Genomic DNA, 12,020 nt, shown 5'->3' with positions numbered 1-12,020 from the left:
CAGAGCTGCATGTAGGCCAGACCAAGTAAGGATGGCTGATTTCCTTCCCTATAAAGCAAACCAGATGGGAATTTTGTTTTTGCTTGATTATCATGACTGTAAATCACTTTCAATTCTAGGATTCTTTAATTAATCAAAATTCAAAGTCCACAAGCTGCCATTTGGACCCTTGTCCTCAGAGTATTGTCTCTCTGTATTTACCAGTTTAGTGACATTGCTGTCTCCTCTCTTGGTTTGGTAATTGGTCATTCTGCCTCTTCCCTGCATTGCACGAGTCCCCTATTCTCATTGTCCCCTCTGCAGCTTTTGCAAGATTGGAACTTGACTGGCAGGGGAGAAGCTGATTCCTGTCCTCACGACACAGACAGAATTCCAACTAGATATCCCTGCCCATTTCCCAATGGAATTCCTTAGGAGAGAACAGGGTAGATTAAAACTCCACTGATGCACCCTGCTTCACTGCCCTGGGCAGGGGGGTTGTGGAAGGGCAATATGCACTAGCTAGCTCGGTGTGGCTCTAGGCAGGCTCCTTATTTACTGCACTTTAGTCATCAGTAAATGCTATTCCTTTTTGTTCTATTTATTTATTTATTTATGTGATTAACTTATCAACAGGTTTTTTTTTTTCCCTCCCCTATTGCATTATTACCAATGTGAACGTTGCTCTGGTTTTGAATAAAAGTTGACTTGACGCATTCTCATTTGTCATGTGTTCATTGGGAGTGGCTGATGGTATTGACAGGTTTAGAATGGGGATTCAGGGAAAATGGGCCCACTGTGCTGCATGGTTAGGAGCCCATTGCAGACTGCTCAGCTGTTTGACTAGCATGGAAAGAGGCTGATCAGCCCATCACATCTATGCTGGTCATCAAACACTTATTTACTGTGGTCTGGTTTTCCAGCACTTGATGTGATTTGATTTATTATTGTCACATATACTCAAGTGCAGTGAAAAGTTTTTTGTTTCGTGTCCAGTACAGGCAGATCATACCATCCAAAATTCAAAAGGGTCGTAGAACAGAGTGAGATATACAATGTTATGGCTGCAGAGAAAGCGCACAAAGAGCAAGATGGTCCATGTGTTTAAGATTTTCTATCTTCTGCCTGATGGAAGAGATTATAACCGTGGTGGGAAGGGTCTTTGATTAAGTTAGAGATAGTAGAAACTGCAGATGCTGGAGAATCTGAGATAACAAGGTGTGGAGCTGGATGAACACAGCAGGCCGAGCAGGAAAGCTGACATTTCGGGCCTAGACCCTTCTTCAGAAAATGAAGATTAGAAATAACGTGGGACAGAACACCAACACTTCACCAGAGACGCACTGGCGATGTTACCTAGCAGGGTGATGAAATGTCTGCATTTGTGTAGCAGGTTGAGGGATGGTCTTACAGAGGCGTATAAAATCATGAGGGGCATAGATAAGGTGAATAGCAAAGGTCTTTTTCCTAGGGTGGGGGAGTTCAAAACTAAGAGGCATATTTTTGAGCCAGGAGAAAGATTTAAAATAGACCTAAGTTTTGTACGTGGAATGAACTGCCAGTGCAAGTGGTAGATGCAGGCACAATTACAACATTTAAAAGACATTTGGACAAGTACATGAATAGGAAAGATTTAGAGGGATACGGGCCAAATGCAGGGAAGTTTAGTTTAGTTTGGGAAATTTGGATGGCATAGACGAGTTGGACTGAAGGGTCTGTTTCCATGCTGTATGACTCTAAATAAATTGATGGTTCCTTCCTTTATCATCTTTACAGTGAATTCCAGATATCCACCACCCTCTGGCTGAGAAGAAATCATCTTTAAATCCTCTATACAGAACCAGCTCTTTACCTGATTGAGGTGCATAGATTTAAGGTATTTGCTACAGAAACAGAAATTGTTAGCGAAACTCAGCAGGTCTGGCAGCAGAGTTAACGTCTGCACTCTAAACGTTTCGCCAACAATTTCTGTTTTTGTTTCAGATCTGGTTACCAGGCCTACTGGATATACATTTGCCAAAAATGCAATGCAGGCAATGATCTGAAAGATCACGTTAACCAACAAAATTTGGTTATGAGCCAAAAATACTTTGAATGAAGAATTGATGGGGTACAACAAAAGGCAAGAGGCCGGGAATAAGAAAGAGCCATAAGATCAGACATGGATTAAGCAGTGTAAGTGAAAACCCTAAGTACGTTTCAAAAGCTGCTCTGGGAGATTTTTTTTTCTCCGGACGAATGGAAGGACCTAAGGATTTAAAACATGTTAAGTGATGTAACGAGGTTGGATGAATACAGCAGGCCCAGCAGCATCAGAGGAACAGGAAAACGGACGTTTCGGGCCTGGACTCTTATCATTAAGACGATGCAACACCATCCTCTGGTGGCGGCTGGGCAGTACTACAGTAATGAGGGGACGGTAGGAATCTCCAATTCACGCGAATCAGTCTGGGGGCTAAAGCCCAATGATGGCACATGAAAAGCCACCTCCAACCTCAACATCAGCAGACGGACGTTGCTTCTTTTACATTATTTCAAAAGTATACTTTATTCATAGAGAATCTTTATATACATACAGTTATTGTTCAATTCTGTACAGTTTTTACATATGTAGAACAAACTAACCAAGGCATTTTTACTTATACAAGACTATATTTACACACATTTGAGACACTGGGAGAGTCTAATAACTGAATGGAACACATTTACCTTCAGCAAAAAGATCTCAGACAGTGGTCTTTCCCTTCTGCCCCTTGGCAGCAGCTGCCCCAAGCTTTAGTGCGTCCCTCAGCACGTCGTCCTGGGCCTTGGAATGTGCCAGTCTGCCACACTCAGCCAGGGTCAACTCCTTGCTCTGAAAGACCAACACATTTCGGGCAGACCAAAGAAGGTCTTTCACCGAGTTGATGGTCCTCCAGGTGCAGTCGATGTTTGTCTCGGTGTGCATCCCTGGGAACAGACCATAGAACACAGAGACCTGCATCACAGGGCTGCTGGGGATGAACTCGACAAAAACAATTGACTCTTTCTCCAGACTTCCTTTGCAAAGGTGCATTCTGGAAAGAGATGTATGACAGTCTCTACCCCACAAGCCCAGCTGCTTTGAGAGCACCGTGCAGGCCTACTGTGCATATTGAAGGATCTCACAGGTAATGCCCTTCTCGACACCAACCAAGTGATGTCTTGGTGTTTGTTGGATAGTTCTGACGATGAGGCATTCTGCCAAATGACTTTGACAGTCTCCTCAGGGAACAACCCGACAGGATCTACCCTCCCCACTACATGCTGACCACGTCCTGATGGACTTGTAGTCATACAGTCATATAGCACGAACACAGACCCTTCAGTCCAACCAGTCCATGTTGAACATGTTCCTAAAATAAACTAGTCCCCCCTACTTGCTCCTGGCCCATATCCCTCCAAACGCTTCCTACTCATGTACTTATCTAATTTTTTTTTTAAAACTCTGTAACCGTGTTTAAACTGTGCCCACATCTATCACTTCCTCAGGAAGTTCATTCCACACGTGAATCACTCTCTGTGTAAAAAATTGCCTCCATGGCTTTTTAAAAATCTCCTCTCACCTTCAAAATATGGCCCCTAATCTTGAAATCCCCCATCCTAGGGAAAAGACACCTACCATTAACCCATACCCCTCATGATTTTATAAACCTCTATAAGGCGTTTGCCAAAGGTTTTAATGTTTTCAGAGGACCTGAGGCTTGGTACAGTAAAAATCACTACAGTCCTATGGAACCATACGGGCTGCTGTCTCATTAGGGAGAGATTGATTGGTGGTGGTTTAACCTGAGAGGGGTCACACCTCAGTTGAGGGGAAGAGTTTGTAAAAAGAAGGTCTTTGCTCAGTTACCCCAGCCAGAATCTGAAGAAGGGTCCCGACCTGAAACGTCAACTTTCCTGCTCCAGTCTGATGCTGCCTGGCCTGCTCCACGCCTGCACCTGTTCCTCCAGCTCCACGCTCTGTTAGCCCAGGATGATAAAGGTATACTGATGGGGTGAGCAGACAAGCGGCTGATGAAGTTTCACACAGAGGTGTGGAGTGACCTAGATTTGTACGTGGGGGGGGCAGGTATAATATCAATCTACTGACTGCTATAACTGGTGGGTACACATATAGGAATCATTGGTGGCAGGGCTGGTCGAGATGGCTGTTTAAAAACAGCAGTTGATTACTTTAATATAACTATTAAAATAATAAATATTAATAGTTTTGTCATTTCCGTAGAGACAGAGAATAGTCTGCAGAGGAACTTAAATCTCTCACTTAATTGAACAAAACATTCACACGAGAACATTGTATAAAATGGTAAAGAAAAAGCATAGGTGTAACACTCAGTCCTCGGTAGCATAGTGGTTAGTATCCCCCCCGTGGTTAGTATCTCACGCGGGAGACCGGGGTTCAATTCCCCGCCGGGGAGAGTAGTAACTTTTTAACCTCTGAAGGGGCAGTGAGAGTGTCTTTATCTCAAACCAGGAGACTCGGGCTCAAGTACGCCCTACTCTAGAGATGTGTATTAACACCTCTGAACAGGGGTTGTTTACAAATATAATTTAATAAACAAAAATAATAGACTCCATTATCTTTTTGATGGGGAAGTTGTACCTTAATCTATCAAGACACCACCACCAACGCCCTTTGGGACTTGCTACTTTTGACAACTGAAAATCCCGTTTTGCAGAAGGGTCACTGGACCAGAAACGTTCACTGCTTTCTGCCCACAGATTTCTCCAGCAGTTTCTGTTTTCGATCCTGATTTTGTTGTTAACGTTGGCCCCTTAAGTGGACATGTAACGCAGTGGAAGTGAAAACTCTAAAGGCATGTCAGGAGCAACTGGTCGCAACAATGGGAGACCTTCCCTCACTGAATCAAAAAAGGGTTTAGTCCCTTTGGAGATTGGAATCGATTTTGGGATTAAAGTGATGCAGCACCACCCCCTGTTGGTGATAGACAGTTCTACATCCATGGAGGAAAGTGGAAATCACCAGAGTATTGCTCTTACAGAGCCATAGAGATGTACAGCACGGAAACAGACCCTTCGGTCCAACTCGTCCATGCCGACCAGATAATCCTAAATTCATCTAGTCCCATTTGCCAGCATGTGGCACATAATCATCCAAACCTCTCCTATTGATATACCCATCTAGATGCCTTTTAAATATTGCAATTGTACCAGCCTCCACCACTTCTGGAGCGAGAGAGGTACCCAGTGGTGAGGTTAACTAAAAGGTCAACACAGTGGCAAGGTTGAAAAAGCAGGACCTTCACGCTGACCCGCAGCTGGTACGGGAACTGACTTACACTGTTGGCATCACTGCATTGCAAACGCACCATCCAGCCCATCGTGCTCAAACTGTCAGCTCATTGCGATGCAGTGCATGCAATAGGGTACAGTCTGGACACCGCTATCCGTGATGTGCGAAGCTCGATGGATTGGAGAGTTTGCGAACCACTGTTCTGATCAATGCCCGAGCACCATCCCCGTTCCGCCCTCTTCCCCCATTATAACCTGCGAACGCTTCCTTTTGAGAAGCGGGGTGAGAGTTTCCGGGAGAAATCCAGGCAAAGCTGGGAGTTGAGGAGGAAGCTGCTTCGGAAGCTCTGTAGCCGCAGCGAATGTGAAGGTTGTGCGAGAGGCCATGAGAAATTGTCAGTGGTGTCCTCAAAGCCTCAGTGATGTACTTTTGGAGCCTTTTTTTCCTTCACTGCCCCATGTGGAAACAGGACAAAGTTAGAAATGGAAGCAACAGGCTTCCCTTTTGAAAGTTCGACCGAAGGGTCTGCTTCTGTGCTGTACATCTCTATGACCCTGTCAGAGCAGACGGGGCTGCCTGTAGCACTGTCTATTACAGAGAGGGAGTGGTGTTGCATCACTTTAATCCCAATCCCTCGTCTCATCAAGGGATTGAGGTCAAATTGGAAGTTTCAGCGAAAGTTTTACGGTCATGGTGAAGTCACGTTTGACAAATTTGCTGGCAGCTTTTGAGGGCGTAACAACAGAGTTAGTTTACCAAGAATGGCTAAAACAGGTTACAGACAGATCATAACATACAATAGATAGAGTGTGATAGAACAGAGCGAGGAATACAATGTTGCCGCTGCAGAGAAGATGCACAGACAGCGCGATCAACATTAAATTTGAATTAGTGAGGTGATGGCCTAGTGGTATTATCACTGGACTATTAATCCAGAGGGCCAGACAACACAGGCTTGAATCCTGCCACGGCAGATGGTAGAATATGAATTCAATAAAGAATCCGGGATTGAGAATCTAATGATGGGCAATATTTCCTACCTAGACAGCAACGCCCCCATCCTGTTAATGAATAAAGAGAAATTTGAGGGGTCCATTCAGAAGTCTAATGAAGCTGTTCTTGAACCTGTTGGTGCATTTGTGTAAGTTTTCATACTTTCTGCCTGACAGAAGAGGTTGGAAGAGATTATACCAGGGTAGGAGAGATCTTTAGTGATATTAGCTGCCCTTTTGAGGGATCAAGAAGTGTAGATGGAGTCATTGGATGGGAGATTGGACTCCGAAGGAGTTTGATAGAGTAGACGTTGGGAAGATATTTCCACCAGTAGGGCAATCTCGAACTAAGGGACATAGTTACACAATGAGGTATCACTCGTTTAAAACTGAGATATGATGGAATTTCTTCTCCTAGAGGGCCAGGAATGTCTGGAATTCTCTGTCCCAAAGAATTGTGGAGGGTAGATGACTGAAAGTATGCACAGAGGAGACAGATTTTTAATCTCAGGGATATTTGAGGGCTCTGCTGAGTTGGCAGGAGAGAGGACTTGAGGGCTGGGGCGGATCAGTTATGATCTTATTGACTGGCAGAGCAGGCTTGAGGGACCGAATGGCCTCTCCCTTTCTCTTATATTTTTGAAAGGCCTATGTAAAAGAAATCAAAGAACAGGGGAAGATCATTCAGTCCAGTGTTCCTGACCCTATGCAGGAATAATTCAGCCTGTGCCATTTCACTACTTCATTTTCCCCCCTTTCCAACCAACTGCCCTTGTTCAATTTCAGCCAGTAATGTTTTGAAAGCTCACATTGACCCCGGCTCTGTCATACTCTCAGGCAGTACCCTCCAGATCACGGGAAAGTTTATCCTCACGTCACCTTTATTTCTTATCCTGATCCACTTTGATCTCTGCCCTCTGGTTCTTGATCCTTTCCTAGTTTCTCCCCATCTAGGTTCCTCCTGTCTTTGAGCACCCCCCGATCAAATCGCATCTCAATCCTGTCATGAACACAGATTCTTTCATGCAAAGCATGTGTCTTTGTTTTTGTGCTTTCTTAAAAGAGAAGTGGACTAAAATGAGAAAGAACTGTTTTAAAAGCAGTGTTTTGCAATGATTGCTGCATGTCTCGAAAAATAAGTAATTTGACTCTCATGGTGAGCATCATTGTACAGCTGTTTAGACAAGCAGTATTTAAAAAGGTTATTGATGAACTGGAGCTAAGGGATTCTGTATTCAATGGAGCTTTTGTTGATAATAAGGGATCAATGGACCAGTGACCAGTCATTGATGACAAAGGCCACCAACTATGTGACTGGTTTCTCATGTAACTGATTGGCTTGGGGCTGGGGAAAAGATACAGAGCGAGGCGTGATCAGATCTTCATTGGCTCAGGAGCCATCTCGCTGTTTTCTGCAGTCAAAACCCACTTTAAACCTGAGGAAAACCAGTTTATATTTCCTGCAGCAGTTGCTGTGGGCTCTGACTTTTCAGAGACCATTTACAAGTAAAACCAGCCACCCTGTGCCTTTTAAAAACCAGTGGAAGGCTTTGGAAAGGGAAAGCAGCAAAGGACTTCTCTGACCAGCAAGAAACAACTTGACAGATCTTGCAAACTAATTTCCCAGTTTTCCCTCTATCCACGTTATGTTTTCCCCTGTGTATGTAGAGGGGGGGAAGGTGTTTGGTGGGTGGAGTTTATAATGGGATTTTAATGAGTAATGTTACATACTGATGGTTTATAACTGTTTACCTGTCGCTAGATTCTAATTACTTGTAATAGACAGTCATTCTTGTTCAGGACAGAAACCTGGTCTGTGCTTTTTTTATGAATGCACGCCTTCACACCAAGTAACATTTGGAAATTCTGTGTACTTGCTTTTTGTGATGGCTCCAGGCAGAGTTAAGCTTGAGCATGCCGAACCCAGTGAATTGTGGCATGGGTTACTGGAGTTCCTCATCACCGTGCTAATGGTCACTCAGAAGGTGGGTGGGGTGTGGGGTTGCTGGCGCTGGAGTGTGCTTATGTGTTTAATTAATATTTTTAAACCTAACTCCAAGATGAAGTCAACAACGGCTGGGAATCTTGAGCAGTCTGGTTCTAGATTTTCTTGTTGAACTTGGAGGCATCAGGGAGGGAAGGGAGAAGTAGAGTGACAGATTGTGTAGAGACTCAGGAACGGCAAGGGTGAGTTACAGGCTGTTGTGGTTTGGGGTTGTAAGAGGAGCAGGAGAGGGGAGGCTGCTGCACAGGCGAGAGAAAGGGGGAAGGGACTGGGGCCCTGGGTGTGGTTGGGGCCAAAGTAAGAAAGAGGGGAGCTGAAAGGTCAGGATCAGCACTGTCCAAATACTGTCAGAGAGGTCTACAGCACAGAAAAAGGGCCTTCAGCCCATCAACTCTGCGCTGCTCACAAAATAAATACCTAACTATTCTAATCCCATTTGCCAGCTCTTGGCCCGTAGCCTTGGCATTGCAAGTGCACATGTAAATACTTCTTCAATGTCATGAGGGTTTCTGTTCTCACAGCCCTTGCACGCAGTGAGTTACAGATTCCCACCACCTGCTGGGTTAAAATATTCATCCTCAAACGTCCTCTAAAACTTCTGCCCCTTTCCTTAAATCTATGCCTTCCTGGTCATTGGTTCCTCCACCAAGAACAAACGTTCCTTCCTGCCTCCCTATCTATGCCGCACATAATTTTGTACATCTCAAATCATGATTCCCTTCAGTCTCTTCTGCTCCAAGAAAACAACCCCAGCCCGTCCAATCTCTCATCATCAGTGAAACACTTCAGCCCAGGAGGCATCCTGTTAAATCTCCTTCTCACCCTCTCCAGTGAATCACATTCCTCCTGTAATGTGGATTCCAGAACTGCAGACAATGCTCTACTTGTGGCCTAACCCAATATTTTATGCAGTCCCAACATCACTTCGCTGCTCTTAAACTCTGTGCCTCGTTTAATAAAGGCAAGTATCCCTTATGTCTTCTTAACCACTTTAGCGACCTGCCCCTGTGTACATGCACATCATAGCCCCTCTGATCCTTGGTGCTTCCCAGCACCCTACCATTCAAAATGTATTCCCTTGCCATTCTCTCAGGGCTAAGGAAGAACTTGGAGTGAGGGGCGGGGAGGTGAGTGGCGGGAGGAATCCAGTTGGCGCATGTTGGCACCAATGACATTGATAGGACTAGAAAGGAGGTCCTGCTGAAAGATCTTGAGGATTTGGGATCTAGATTCAGAAGCAGAACATCCAAGGCGATCCTTTTGGGATTATTATGTGAACCATAAGCAGACAGGTTTTGGGTAAATAAAAGGAAATGTATGTCTCAGAGACTGGCGTGGTTAGAATGGGTTTTAGTTTATGGGACACTGGCACCAGTACTGGGGTAGATGGGGTGAATAGGCCTTCACGTTGGGACTAGCACACACCATCTCTCACTCTAACGCAATGGAGTATCTCGTAACCTTTTCCCAAAATGACCAGTCTCCCATGGCTGTGCTCGCTTGCAAGGACAGTCCTGGGTGTTAACAGTTAGCTGGAGGTGAACTTGTCTCTTCCATTCTCGCTGCCAGTTTCTCAAATCACTTCTGAAAGAAAAGGCAGCTATTGCAACGCTTTGGTATAAATTAATAAATGAGCTTTAATTAATTAATAAATTAACAGTTAAATTATCATAAACTACTTGCTCTTCAATTACAGTACATCGAGGTGCTTCTAATATTGTCACTGGCTGCTACTTCTAATTTAGACTGTCAATGTTCTAAGGTTGTTCATTACAGCTGAGTGACACTTTCTTTCTAAGATAGTGCAATGATGCAGAAAGTAATTGCTTTTCTGCCCCCTTAACAGGACTAACAAAATGCATTTGTTTGTGAAATAATCATAGTATCCATACAGTGTGGAAACAGGCAGTTTGGCCCAACAATTCCACACTGACCCTTGGAGCACCCAGTCCCATCCCCCTAATCTACACATCCCCGAACACCATGGGCATGGCCCATATTTAGCATGGCCAATCCACCTAACCTGCACATCTTTGGACTGTGGGAGGAAACCCACACAGACATAGGGAGAATGTGCAAACTCCACACAGACAGTCACCCAAAGGTGGAATTGAACCTGGGTCCCTGGCACTGTGAGGCAGCAGTGCTAACCACTGAGGCACCGTGCTGCCCCAAATGTCTTGAAGAAGTACCAATCTTGAAGATTAACTGAATCTTAAGATAAAATCTGCAAGACTTCTGGGAACTGCCACACAGAAAAGGGGAGAGCCAAACTGATTGTGCACAAGGGTAGTGTCTCAGGGTAGTGTCCTAGGCCCAACCATCTTCAGCTGCTTCATCAATGACTTTCTCTCCATCATAACGTCAGAAGTGGGGATGTTCACCGATGATGTTTGCACAATGTTCAGCACCATTCGTGACTCCTCAGATACTGAAGCAGTCCAGGTTCACATGCAACAAGATATGGACAATATCCAGGCTTGGGCTGACAAGTGACAAGCGACATTTGCACCACACATATACCAGGCTATGACCATCACCAATAAGAGACAATCAAACCATCGTCCCTTGACATTCAATGGTGTTACCATCACTGAATCCCCCACTATTAATATCCTGGATGTTATCATTGACCAGAAACTCAACTGGTCTCACCACATTAACACAGTGGTTACAAGAGCAGGCCAGAAGCTAGGAATACTGCGGCAAGTAACTCACCTCCTGACTCCCCAAAGCCTGTCTACCATCTACAAGGCACAAGTCAGGAGTGTGATAGAATACTCCCCACTTGCCCTGGATGGGTGCAGCCCCAACAACACTCAAGAAGCTCAACACCATCCAGGACAAAGCAGCCGCTTGATTGGCACTACATCCACAAGCACCCACTCCCTCCACCACCCACGCTCAGTAGCAACAGTGTATACTATCTACAACATGCACTGCAGAAATTCACCAAAGATCCTCAGACAGCACCTTCCAAACCCATGACCACTCCCATCTAGAAGGACAAGGGCATCAGGCATATGGGAACACCACCACCTCCAAGTTCTCCTCCAAGTCACTCACCATCCTGACTTGGAAATATATCGCCATTCCTTCACTGTTGCTGGATCAAAATCCTGGAATTCCCTCCCTAATGGCATTGTGGGTCAGCCCACAGCAGGAGGAATGCAACGGTTCAAGAAGGCAGCTCATCACCACCTTCTCAAAGGCAACTAGGGATGAGCAAGAAATGCTGGCCAGCCAGCGATGCCCACATCCCACAAATGGATAGAAAAAGAAAGGTTGTAAGAGTTTCTAAGTGCCTCTATTACACCTTGATTGCTTTTGACCATGGAAGGTGGAAACTCCTTTTGATTATCAGTGAGTATCAATGGCCAGTGTCACAGGAACAAATCTCTTTGTTTATTAGTAACCTCTTATTATAAGCCCTGCATGTCCTTTGCAGACAGCACTGCGGAAATGCAGAACTATCAGCAAAAAGAGCAACAGCCCTAGCCACGAGAAGGTGGCTGAGTTAGGAATCAACAGTCAAAGCTCACCTGCTCCGTCCATTTCTTTCCATTTTTTCCTCGCACTTTCTCTTTTGTGTGTCTTTTTCACCTTCGTGGACCTAAACTCTTGGCCTCAGCTTGCCCCAATGTGACAGCCTCTCAACCTGGCGTGGCGATCTCTCAGCCCTGTGTAACAGTCTCTCAGTGGGCTGGCATGGCGGTCTCTCGGTGGGCTGGCATGGTGGTCTCTCGGTGGGCTGGCATGGTGGTCTCTC

Source organism: Rhincodon typus, chromosome 35 (assembly GCF_021869965.1).
Source record: "Rhincodon typus isolate 14 chromosome 35, sRhiTyp1.1, whole genome shotgun sequence".
In the NCBI taxonomy this organism is placed as follows: Eukaryota; Metazoa; Chordata; class Chondrichthyes; order Orectolobiformes; family Rhincodontidae; genus Rhincodon; species Rhincodon typus.
This window is presented reverse-complemented; position numbering follows the sequence as displayed.